General features: G+C 49.9%; 1 protein-coding gene across 4 annotated transcripts in view; it reads right to left on the reverse strand.

The window, feature by feature from the left end:
• Positions 1-9,480, reverse strand: part of IRF5 (interferon regulatory factor 5) — a 27,237-nt gene extending 17,757 nt beyond the window's left edge. The window contains exon 1 of one of the 4 annotated variants that reach the window (XM_072652791.1): positions 9,362-9,474. The gene's annotated coding sequence lies outside the window, so the exon portion shown is untranslated. Of the gene's footprint in view, positions 1-4,366; positions 4,469-6,079; positions 6,205-9,361 lie in introns of those variants that run through there. The other 3 variants (XM_072652788.1, XM_072652792.1, XM_072652789.1) reach the window with 3 other exon arrangements.
• Between the last annotated feature and the right edge of the window lie 472 nt (positions 9,481-9,952).

A 9,952-nucleotide genomic window follows, 5' to 3' on the forward strand; every position in this document is an offset into this window, starting at 1 on the left:
AGAAAAACTAAAGGACTAGAGTCACAAAAGAAATCAGACTACAAACCATATTATGAAGCAGGAGGCATCCAAATTATTAGACCTTGGTGAAGCAGAAAAGTGGATCAATGGAACAAACCTGCTAAGCAAAAAATGTGTTCTTGTTCAGCTGTGCCAGACTCTTTGTGACCCCACCTGGGGTTTTCTCAGCAGAGACACTGGTGTGGTTTGCCATTTCCTTCTCTAGCTCATTTTACAGAGGAGGAATTGAGGCCAGCTGAGGTAAATGGCTTGCCCAGGATCACACAACTGCTAAGTGTCTGAGCTCCCAAAGAGGAGTGTTCCTGACCCCAGGACCGGCACTTTATCCACTGTACCACCAGTGTCTACTGTGTGATAAATCCCAAAACATCAGTTACTGGAAGTGAGACTCCCTTCTTTAAATAAACTTCATTTCATGACTTCACATATATAACTGATATTACATTGCTTTCCTTCTCAATGGATGAAGTGGGGGCAAGCAGGAGGGGAAACTCTGGAACTCAAAAGTTTTAAAACATGAATGTTAAGAAACTTTTTAAAATTTAAAAAGAAAACTTGAGAAAATTAGAAAGCAGTTTGGTAGAAATTAGACTTAGATTAACAGCTTGTATTATTAACTATAATGAACTAAAAACGGATATACAAACTGAACATAAAAGATCACATCACAAAAAGAAAAAACAAGATCAAGCATTTTCCACCACTATAGCTAGGGGGAGAGTTCTTAGACAAAACAAGGGTTAGATGAAACTGGAAAAGATCATAGGGTTATAGATAGATTAGAAAATAGCTCAGAAGCTGTTGGGTCCAATCTCATATCACTTGATACATAAAGAAACTGAGGCCCAAAGAAATTAAGTGACTGACTTTCACAAGGTCATTGTAGAGAGTAAGTAACAGATCCAGGATTTGACTTCAGGGATTTCAAATCCAGCATTCAGCATCAAATAGATAATTCTGACTACATAAAATGAAAAACTTTGGGGGCAGCTAGGTGGCACAATAGATGGAGTACCAGTCCTGGAGTGAGGAGGAACTGAGTTAAAATTCAGACCTCAGCTTAGACAAGTCACTTAACCCTGATTGCCTCAAAAAACAAAATAAAACTTTTTCATGAATAATACCAACAAAGACAAAATTGGAAGACAAATGGCAGAGTGGAAAAATATTTGCTTCAGATATCCCTGATAAAAATCTTATACCCAAAACGTGCAAGGAATATGTAATAGTTTTCAAAGCAAGACTTGTAAACAATAAACCACCACATGAAAATGTGTCCCAAATTAAAATAACTCTGAGATCTTACTTCCAGGCATGAGAGATAGAATGAGCAGAGGAATGAGAGGCAGGAAAGGGAAGTATGAGTAACAGTCAATGGTCCAGTCTGGCTGGAGAACAGAGCACAGGACACTGAGTGTAATCACCAGGAGAATGAATCATTTACCTTGCAGTGCTCCCCAACCCCTGACCCCCAACATTTTTATGGACAGCCTTATGAAGATCTAGTAGTCCTTAAAGGAAGCCTGAGGGGTGCCTGTTAAAAGGGGAGGGGCAGCCTTGCTGGTTATGATGACGGTAATAATAGTATTTACGCAATTCAGACGCAGCATGGTCCAGTGGATAGATATGGCCTGGGAAAGAGGAAGACTTTGATTTTCTGGTCTCTGACAGATAACTGGTTGAGATCTCAGAGGTGGTCACTCAGAACCCCAGGACACACTAAAGTGTGCACTTCACTAGCATCCTTCACCACCATGGAGACAGATGGGGAGCCCATAATGCCCCCAGAACTCCTGGTTTCCTTCTCCTACCACAAAACAGGCAAACCCTGTTTCCCTGGAAGAGAAGACTCTTCTAAGACCTCACCATTGTTGGCTGCAAAAGAGTTTCGGATCTGTACCAGTGAAGGGAGTTTCCTCACCAGGAGTTCCCTATCCCAATACAATCACAGGTCGAGATCGCTGCAAAAATGTACACATATAGTACCTTGAGCCTCTTCACATACATGGTCTCATTCCATCCTCACAAGAATCCAGGGAGGTAGTGGGCAAGCATAATCTCCATTGTACAGACAAGAACACTGAGCCTCAGAAGATTTAAGTCATTTACCCAAGGGTCATACCATATAAGAGGTGCTTAATAAATGTTTGTTGAATGAATAAATGAATGACAAAAGAACCCAGCATCTATCAAAGTGAGTGATAGCTGGAGATCATACAAACTCATAATTAGCCAAGCTGGGCCTGGAAGCCAGGTTTCCACCTCCTTCCTGTTCTGATGTTTCCATTGTGTAGAGAGAATGGTGGGGGAGTTTTGTCAGCAGAATGGGTATAATGAGCTTAGACATTCTCTGTACCTCCTTCTGCCTGCTCTCTTCCGAAGGTCACAGACCAGGGACTTCCCCCTACCCTAATTTAAGCCTTATACAGCATGTCAGTTCTCTACAGCCCCTGAGTCATATATCATTTCTTGGCACAGAACTCGGGCGCCAGTTCTGACAACAGGGAGGGCCGGGAGGGGGGAGGTTCCCAGCCCCTGCCTCTCATGTTCCCATCCCCTCCCCAAGGCCCATCGCTCAGTTCCCATTTTTGCCCTCCCCCACCCAATCCAGGGGGAAACGAAAGTAGCAGAGGCTGGCCAGTGCCTAGGTGACTCTGAACCCTGACTCACTGTGGGGAGCAGGAACTGATGATGGGGGTGGGAGGAGGGGTTCAAGAGAAAAATCTTCCCCATAGCACTAAACAGAACTGTAAATGGCCACACTCCCTAACACTGCTCTCAGGCATCTCCTTGGATGGTGAACTCCTTCAGGAGCTGAGCCATTTTTGCCTGGCTTTATATCCCTGGTGCTTAGCATATTATATTACCTGGCCCATAGCAGGCATTTAAGAAATGTTAGCTGACAGACTGAGAAGTCTTGCATGAGTCATTTACACCTTAGTATAAATTTAGATTAATTTGTTGCCTCCTCACAATTTAGCTCTCAAAATGTAGATTTTTAGGGTAGCTAGGGGGTACAATGGATAGAACTCTGGGCCTAGAGTCAGTAAGGCTCATCTTCCTCTGTTCAAATCTGGCCTCAGACACTTAATAGCTGTGTGACCCTGTGCAACTCACTTAACCCTGTTTGCCTCAGTTTCCTCATCTGTAAAATAAGCTGGAGAAGAGAATGGCACATCACTCTAGAAACTTTGCCAAGAAAACCCCAAATACTGGGCATCTGCTGGTAGGCAGTGACATTTTGGTTGGGAGAGGGTCCTTCCTACTTCTTCAGGACAAGAAAAGAGGGAGTTACTATAGGGGAAGTGTCCCAGGGCAGGATAAATCAGAGGTGGTCTGATTCTCTGCATTGTACCTCCCCATTCTGAACACCACCACTTGAGCTGGGGACAGGGGCAGGTGATAGTGGAAAGTCCTAGGTCTTAGCTTAGGGAAAGGGTGAGTAGGAAAAATGGAGTCATCATCTATATACCCTCTCCCACAAGTGAGAAGGAGGAATAGCCTTAGTGGTTAGAGATCTGGACAACAGCATCACCCCCCCACCTGGAGGATGAGAACTCAGTGAGTGTGTGTGTGTTACACAAATATACATATATATGTATACATATGCATACATATACACATATTTTATATATCTATACAGCTATATGTATATATATATATATATATCTCTTTTTAGAACTGTACTTCAACATAATTTGTTTTCTTTGCAATCCTATGTGATTTATGCATGTAAAACATTCTGAAAAGGGATCTCTAGGCTTCAGCAGAGCACCAAGGGGATCCATGACAGAACAAAAAGGTCTGAATCCCTGATCTACTTGATTTTACAGATAAGGAAAGCACATCCCAGGGAGGGGAAATGATTGGCCTAAAGTCACACAGCAGAGGAGAAGAGTTGGGATTCCAACCTGGGTCCTCTGACTACAGATTCAGTCCCAAGGTTTGTCCTGAAATCTTTGCCTGAGAAAGAACTTGGGAAGGGAATGGAAGGAGAGCAATAGCTCTCATTTTCCCAAATGAGAAGGCAAAGGCAAAGTGGGACAGTTTAGGGGAGAACAGGGTCACGGGAAAGATTGCCTCTGCCCTCTACCCCCAGGTAGTACTTCGGTAAGTAACCACCTCCCACCCCCAGGGCAGAGAGTTCAAGTTCACTTTAAGTTCACTAGCCTTACCCTCGGTGTGGCCCTTAGTCCCCAAAACATAAATGTTGGCCTTATAGCCAGTCCCCAGGAAGTATTTTCCTTTAAACTGGGGAATCTTCCCTTCCGTGGGCAGTGGCAGCCCAAGGGCCAGGACTCCTGGGTTCCCATTCTGCCTCCACCCCCACCCCTTGCCCTGCTACCTGATGGTGCTCATGATTCTCTGGACTCTGAGCTTCATTTCCTCTCTGACATCTTCAGGGTCTTTGCTCCCACAATGCAGTCCCAGGGGCTTCTCTAGGAAATGGAGGAGACTTTGCCCCACCCACGCTCCCCCCCAGTTTCCCTTCCTCTTTTTCTGAGTGGATAGGATTTTCGGTTTTTTTCGTTGCTGTTTTAATCACAGTAGAAAAACTGGCGGTCAAAGTCAGTGAAATACCTCCCTGAGGATCCCACCAAAAGTTTGGACAGGTCTCCTTTCTTCTTTTAAAGAGGCTGATAATAGTGCAAAAAATGCCAAGGTCAGGAATTTAGTCCCCACATAAAGGAGAAAACTCGATCAACGCCAAAGTCTTTCTGGTCTGACCCTCGAAAACTGCCTTTTATTTTTACTTAGTATAGATTTATATACGAATAGATAAGTATTATATCACATTTATTAAACAGCACGTATCAGGTATTGTGCTAGGTGTGGAGGATTTAGAAGGACAAAAGCCCAGGCACTCACAATCACAAGGGGGAGACGATATGCAAACAAATACTTGCCAAGAAGTCGAACAAATAGGAGTAAACAGGGAGGGATCAATGACAGAAGTGCTGGAATTAAGAGAGGGCAAGACAGGCTTTTACAAATGTTATCTTCTGGTCACCAAAGTGGAGCACGGAGGCTCAACTACACAGCACACACCAGAGCCAGTGCCAGGCAGGCTCTGAGAAGGGGGCCAGGTCTCCCTAACTTCCTCCATCAGCCACGATTGCTGAGGACCTCAGTCATTCTGAGAAACGGGAGTCACATGGATTCCAGTGAAGATTCTTGAGGGAAGGGAGCTCAGGAAGACCCAACAGCCCTGGGTCAGTCAGGCTATGGTTCTGCGACCCAGCATGCTCCAGGGTTTACAGATCCCACCTCACCCCTAGGCCACCAGCTCCTTTTCCACCGTATTCCTTCCCAGATTCTAAAGAACAAGCCCGAGGGTCTATCTCCTTCCCGCCTTCCTGCCTTCCAGCCAGGCACACTGTCCCATTCCTACCTCCCCACCCCAGGAGGATGGAGTAAGGGTTTCTGGATTGGGGAGGAAATAGCCAATTCTTCTCCACCTAAAGAGGGCCCTGGCGGGGGAGCCCAAGATAACTGGACCCTCTTCCAGGCAGCCAAGCTGGGGTTCTCTACCCTTGCCAACAAGTACCAAGGGAAGTCATTGCCAGGAGACCCGGCAAGTCCCTTAGACCGGACTTCCTTCTCGCATAAAATGGGGATAAATACATCTGCACTTACATACTAGAGTGAGTGGTAGGAGGAAAAAGCGCTATGTAAACATATTATTATTCTTACTACACGCCCTTGGGTGGGGAGTGTCAAAGGCAGAATCTTCCTCCAAAGAAAAGCAACAGTCTCAGAGAGCCTCCCTAGATCCACACCCAAAGGGGCCCGCAGGAACCTCATGGGGGAGAAAAGGGGACCCAAACTCGGTCTTGCTCTGAGCCCCAGGCCACAGCCATAGACAGGAGAGCAGGGTATGGGTACCTGACAACTCTACCTCCTTGAAACTCCCCTTTGGGATCCTCCACCCTGGCCACGGGATATCTCCCGCCCTGTCTTCCCAACTGTGCAAGGAGAGGGAGGGGACCCAGATTAGTCTCTTCTACCTGACATGACCCCTCCCATCTCCTTTCCCCCAAAGGCACGTAGAGCTTACCAGTCCTGCTCCGGATGCCCCTTGCCAGGCTGTGGTCCCTGGGGCACCAAGACACCCTTGCCTGCTGCAGTTCTGGTCAATCAGGTGTAGCTTCTGACTCAAGGGCTCTGTCTCCTGTGGTTGCCACCCCTACAGCGGAGGCCAGAATAGGCCTCTTCTGGGCCCTTCTGCTTGGTTGCCCAAAGGGTGGTGTAAGAGCTGTCCCTCCTGTAGGCTCCTCCCTCCTTAGCCAGCCCCCACCCGATTCCTCTGGGCTCTCCATTGAAAGTTTGCTGAGTTGGGGTCTTCTTCTCAGTGACCTCCTATAGTCATCAGGCTGCTCCTTAGGACCCCCCTCCCCCCCTCCATCATATTGCTCTAACTTCTTCCTATCCAGAAGTCCAAGAAAGAGACTCAGGGTCCTGCCTGGCTCTCAGTTCACTTAGAAATGACTAGTCTCAGTTTCTCTTTGGATTAAAAATTCTGGGTCCCCTACCCTGTAGTATGTTTGAGGTGGGGAGGGATGTGGAGAGGAGGACCCTGGAAGGAAATGGACAAGAGGCTGGATGTAAACCTTTCCAAGTTCATTTGCAAAAAGGAACTTAAATCAGAGGCTTTGATTTTTACTCTTGGGCCCAGGGATATAGAAATATACTCCAGGTTTATCCTCCTGCAACGTAGCTCCTATCCATAGCCCAGAGCTGGAAAGGATCCGAGGTCACCCAGCCCAACCCCTTTATTTTACAGATGAAGAAACTGAGGTGTTGGAGTGACTTACCCAAATTATTAGAAGCCCTTTTGCCCCTCCCCTTCCACCCCACATCCCAACCCCACTTTCCCTTCCTTTGTATTTGCATTGAGGAGATTAATGGTATATTGGAAAGATTATAAGCATCTAGCACATAGGAGGAGCTAAACAAATAAAGCTTGATTAAGGAAAGAAAAGGGGGCATTTGTCATTTTCCTAGCTCTGCCCTCTCTTCCCTTCTTCCTTCATTCAGGCTCTCAATACTCCACAGGGCAAAGAGTTTAGTCCATCTGGACAGTTTAGTCCATCTTTGAATCCTCAGTGCTTAGCACAGAGGCGTAGGTACATCTGGGCAGGTACTAATCAATGCTTATGGACTGTTTCTGGAGCTTGGGGCTGGGGGCTATAAAAAACTGACCCTGAGAACTGAGAGGGAGAGGGAGACTGAAAAGGCTTGAAGACAGTACAGCTGGCAGGCCTCCACAGAGACAGCAGAGACCAGTCCAGAGGTGCACACAGACTGCTCTCCCTACCTCTCACAGTTCATCAAGAAAGCCCATAGGGTCAGGCAGACAGGCCAGGATTCTTGGCTCCATGTTCTGTAAGCCCTAACCACCCTGCGTTCCTTGGACAGAGACAAGGCTGTCTCTCCTCCCCCCTACCAAACACAGATACTCCTTCAATAGATGCCAGATTTCCAGAGCTCCAGGGATGAGCAAACTTTCTATTATCTATCTGAATGAAGGGCTGAGGAGAGTGGCCAAACACAGGCCAGCTGGGACGAGACTGTTTCCAGTGGTTCTGGTTTCCCGGGCTCCAAGGCTTGGTCCTACGTGAGCTCCAGGGACATTCCCAGCTCTACATGGTTCCCCAGGGTCCCCACTAGCTCCTTTCTCCTCCTTTTCACAGCAGAAAAGACCAGAGAAATACTCTGGCAGGGTGAGATGCATAGCCCATCTCTTAACCCCCTGCCCCCTCCCCTTGGTGTTTTCTCAGCCCTGCCTCATTGAGTCTATTTTCCTGTCCTTTAACCATGATTACCAAATGTATATTTGTGGAGAGGAACTGGTGGACAAAGTGTGAGATCCTCCCTCCCTAGGAGATCTGGGCAAAGTGGGAACAGGCCTCTCTCATGGGAGTGGGTATTGAGGACAGAGTGAATTGTAGAGCCAGTCAGAGAGTCTGGGTTCAAGTCCCTACTCTGAGTCTCCTTAGGCAATTTTTTGGGAAGCAGTTGGTGTTAAGTGACTTGCCCAGGGTCACACAGCTAGTAAATGTCTGAAGCCAGGGCCCACTGGGGCACCTAGCTGTCCCACTTGGCAATTTTTTTTTTAACCTCCCTGGAGTCTCAGTTTCCTTATCTGCAAAATAAGGGGATTGGACTAGAAGGTTTCTGAGTATCCTTCCACCCCCTAGGTCTAGGATTCGAATTAGACCAAGTCCTGGGCTGCAGGGTGTAGTGGGAGGGGTTAAGTTGGAAATCAGAGGAAATGGTTGCCACTTAATAGTCGTGTGACCTTGACAAGTCACTTAACCTTTCTGGGCCTCAGTTTCCCTTCCCTGTAAAGTGCAGGAATGGACTAGATGATGACTTTGAACTTCCTCCCTTCCCACCATGCAATGGGATAGATTCTAAATGCTGAGTCTGGATTTGGGATAACTGAACTTCAGAAGACAATTTCCATTCCACGAATACTAAATGCCTATTAAGTATCCAAGTCTTAGGACAGCTAAGTGGCACTGAACTTGGAATCCGATAAGACTTCTCTACATGAGTTCAAATCCCAGCCTCAGACACTTACTAGCTGTGTGACCCTGGGCAAGTCACTTAACCTTGTCTGCCTCAGTTTCCTCATCTGTAAAATAAATTGCAGAAGGAAATGGCAAACCACTCCAGGATCTATCAAGAAAATCCCAAACAGGGTCAGAACTCAAGTTCTTTCCCTCAAGGGGCATGGAGGTAAGTACCAGGCAATCTCACTAATAACTTGGGGTGTCTCATAGGTTTTTAAAAACAGGGACATAATGGATGGAATGCCACAATTTCCAAAAAATTAAAAGTCTGGCAGCTCAGTACAGTAGTCTGTAAACAGGGTAGGGCTCGGAGCCAAGAGGACGAGGTTCCGCTTCTGCTGTCCCCTGCCTCAGTTTCCTTCTCTGTAAACTGGAGACAGCACCTCCCTCCCAGGGTTGTTGCCAGGCTCGGATGCACTAACGCACCTAGGGCGCTCGGCACAGCCCCAGGAGGCCAGCGCGGGCGGGCGGCGCAGGAGGGCACCGACCCCCGCCGCGGGCCCGGGGGCGCGGGGCAAGCTGAGGAGGAGCCCAAGGGCCCACTGCAAGGTCTAGGGGAATCGGGCGGTCCCCACCCCCACCCCACCCCAGGAAGGAGGCCGGCGGCCAGGCGGCGGGGCAGCCCCGGAGGCCAGCAAGGCCCCGCCCCGCTCGGGCCGGGGGCCGGGAGCGCGTGGCGAGAGGCGGAGCCCCGGGGCCGGGCCCGGGCACCTGCCGGGGGGCCGCTCGGTCCCGAGCCCCCCCTCCGGCCCGGCACTTACCTGGGCAGGTGAGCGGGCGGGCGCGCGCCGCCGACCCCGGGCCCGAGTCTTGGCGCTCCAGGACCTCGGGCCGGGCTCCGCTTCCCCGGAGCCGCCGCCGCCTCCGCCCTCCTCCCCCGCCCGCCGGCCGGCCGGCCGGGCCTCCCGCCCTCCCGCCACTTCCGCGTGGCGCCGCCCCCGCCCCCGCCCCCGCCGGGCCGAGCCTCCCCGGACCCTGGCCGGGCCTCGCCTCGCATGGCAGGCTGGGTGAGCGGGGGCAAGTCGCTTCATGGCCCTGGGCCTCAGTTTCCTTCTCTGTAAACTGGACTCCAGGGCCCCGCTCTCAGGCACGGGGCTGGAGATTTGGGTCCGGGGCAGCTCCGGGCCGGCCCAGCCCGCTTGGACCGAGCTCTCCTCTGCGCCCGGCCCCGTGCTGCGGCTGGGGTCTCGGAGTGGTGGCATCCACGCGGCACCGACCGTGCCCCCGGCGGCGTGCCAAGCCCTGCGGCCCTGCCCCGTTGTACAGACAAGGACCCTGAGGCGGCCGGCGCAGCGACCGGACGAGGCTGGCCCTCGGGCGGGGGGGACCCGCAGCCCTTCAGTCGTGTGGAT

This window comes from Notamacropus eugenii, chromosome 3 (genome assembly GCF_028372415.1).
Source record: "Notamacropus eugenii isolate mMacEug1 chromosome 3, mMacEug1.pri_v2, whole genome shotgun sequence".
NCBI lineage: Eukaryota > Metazoa > Chordata > Mammalia > Diprotodontia > Macropodidae > Notamacropus > Notamacropus eugenii.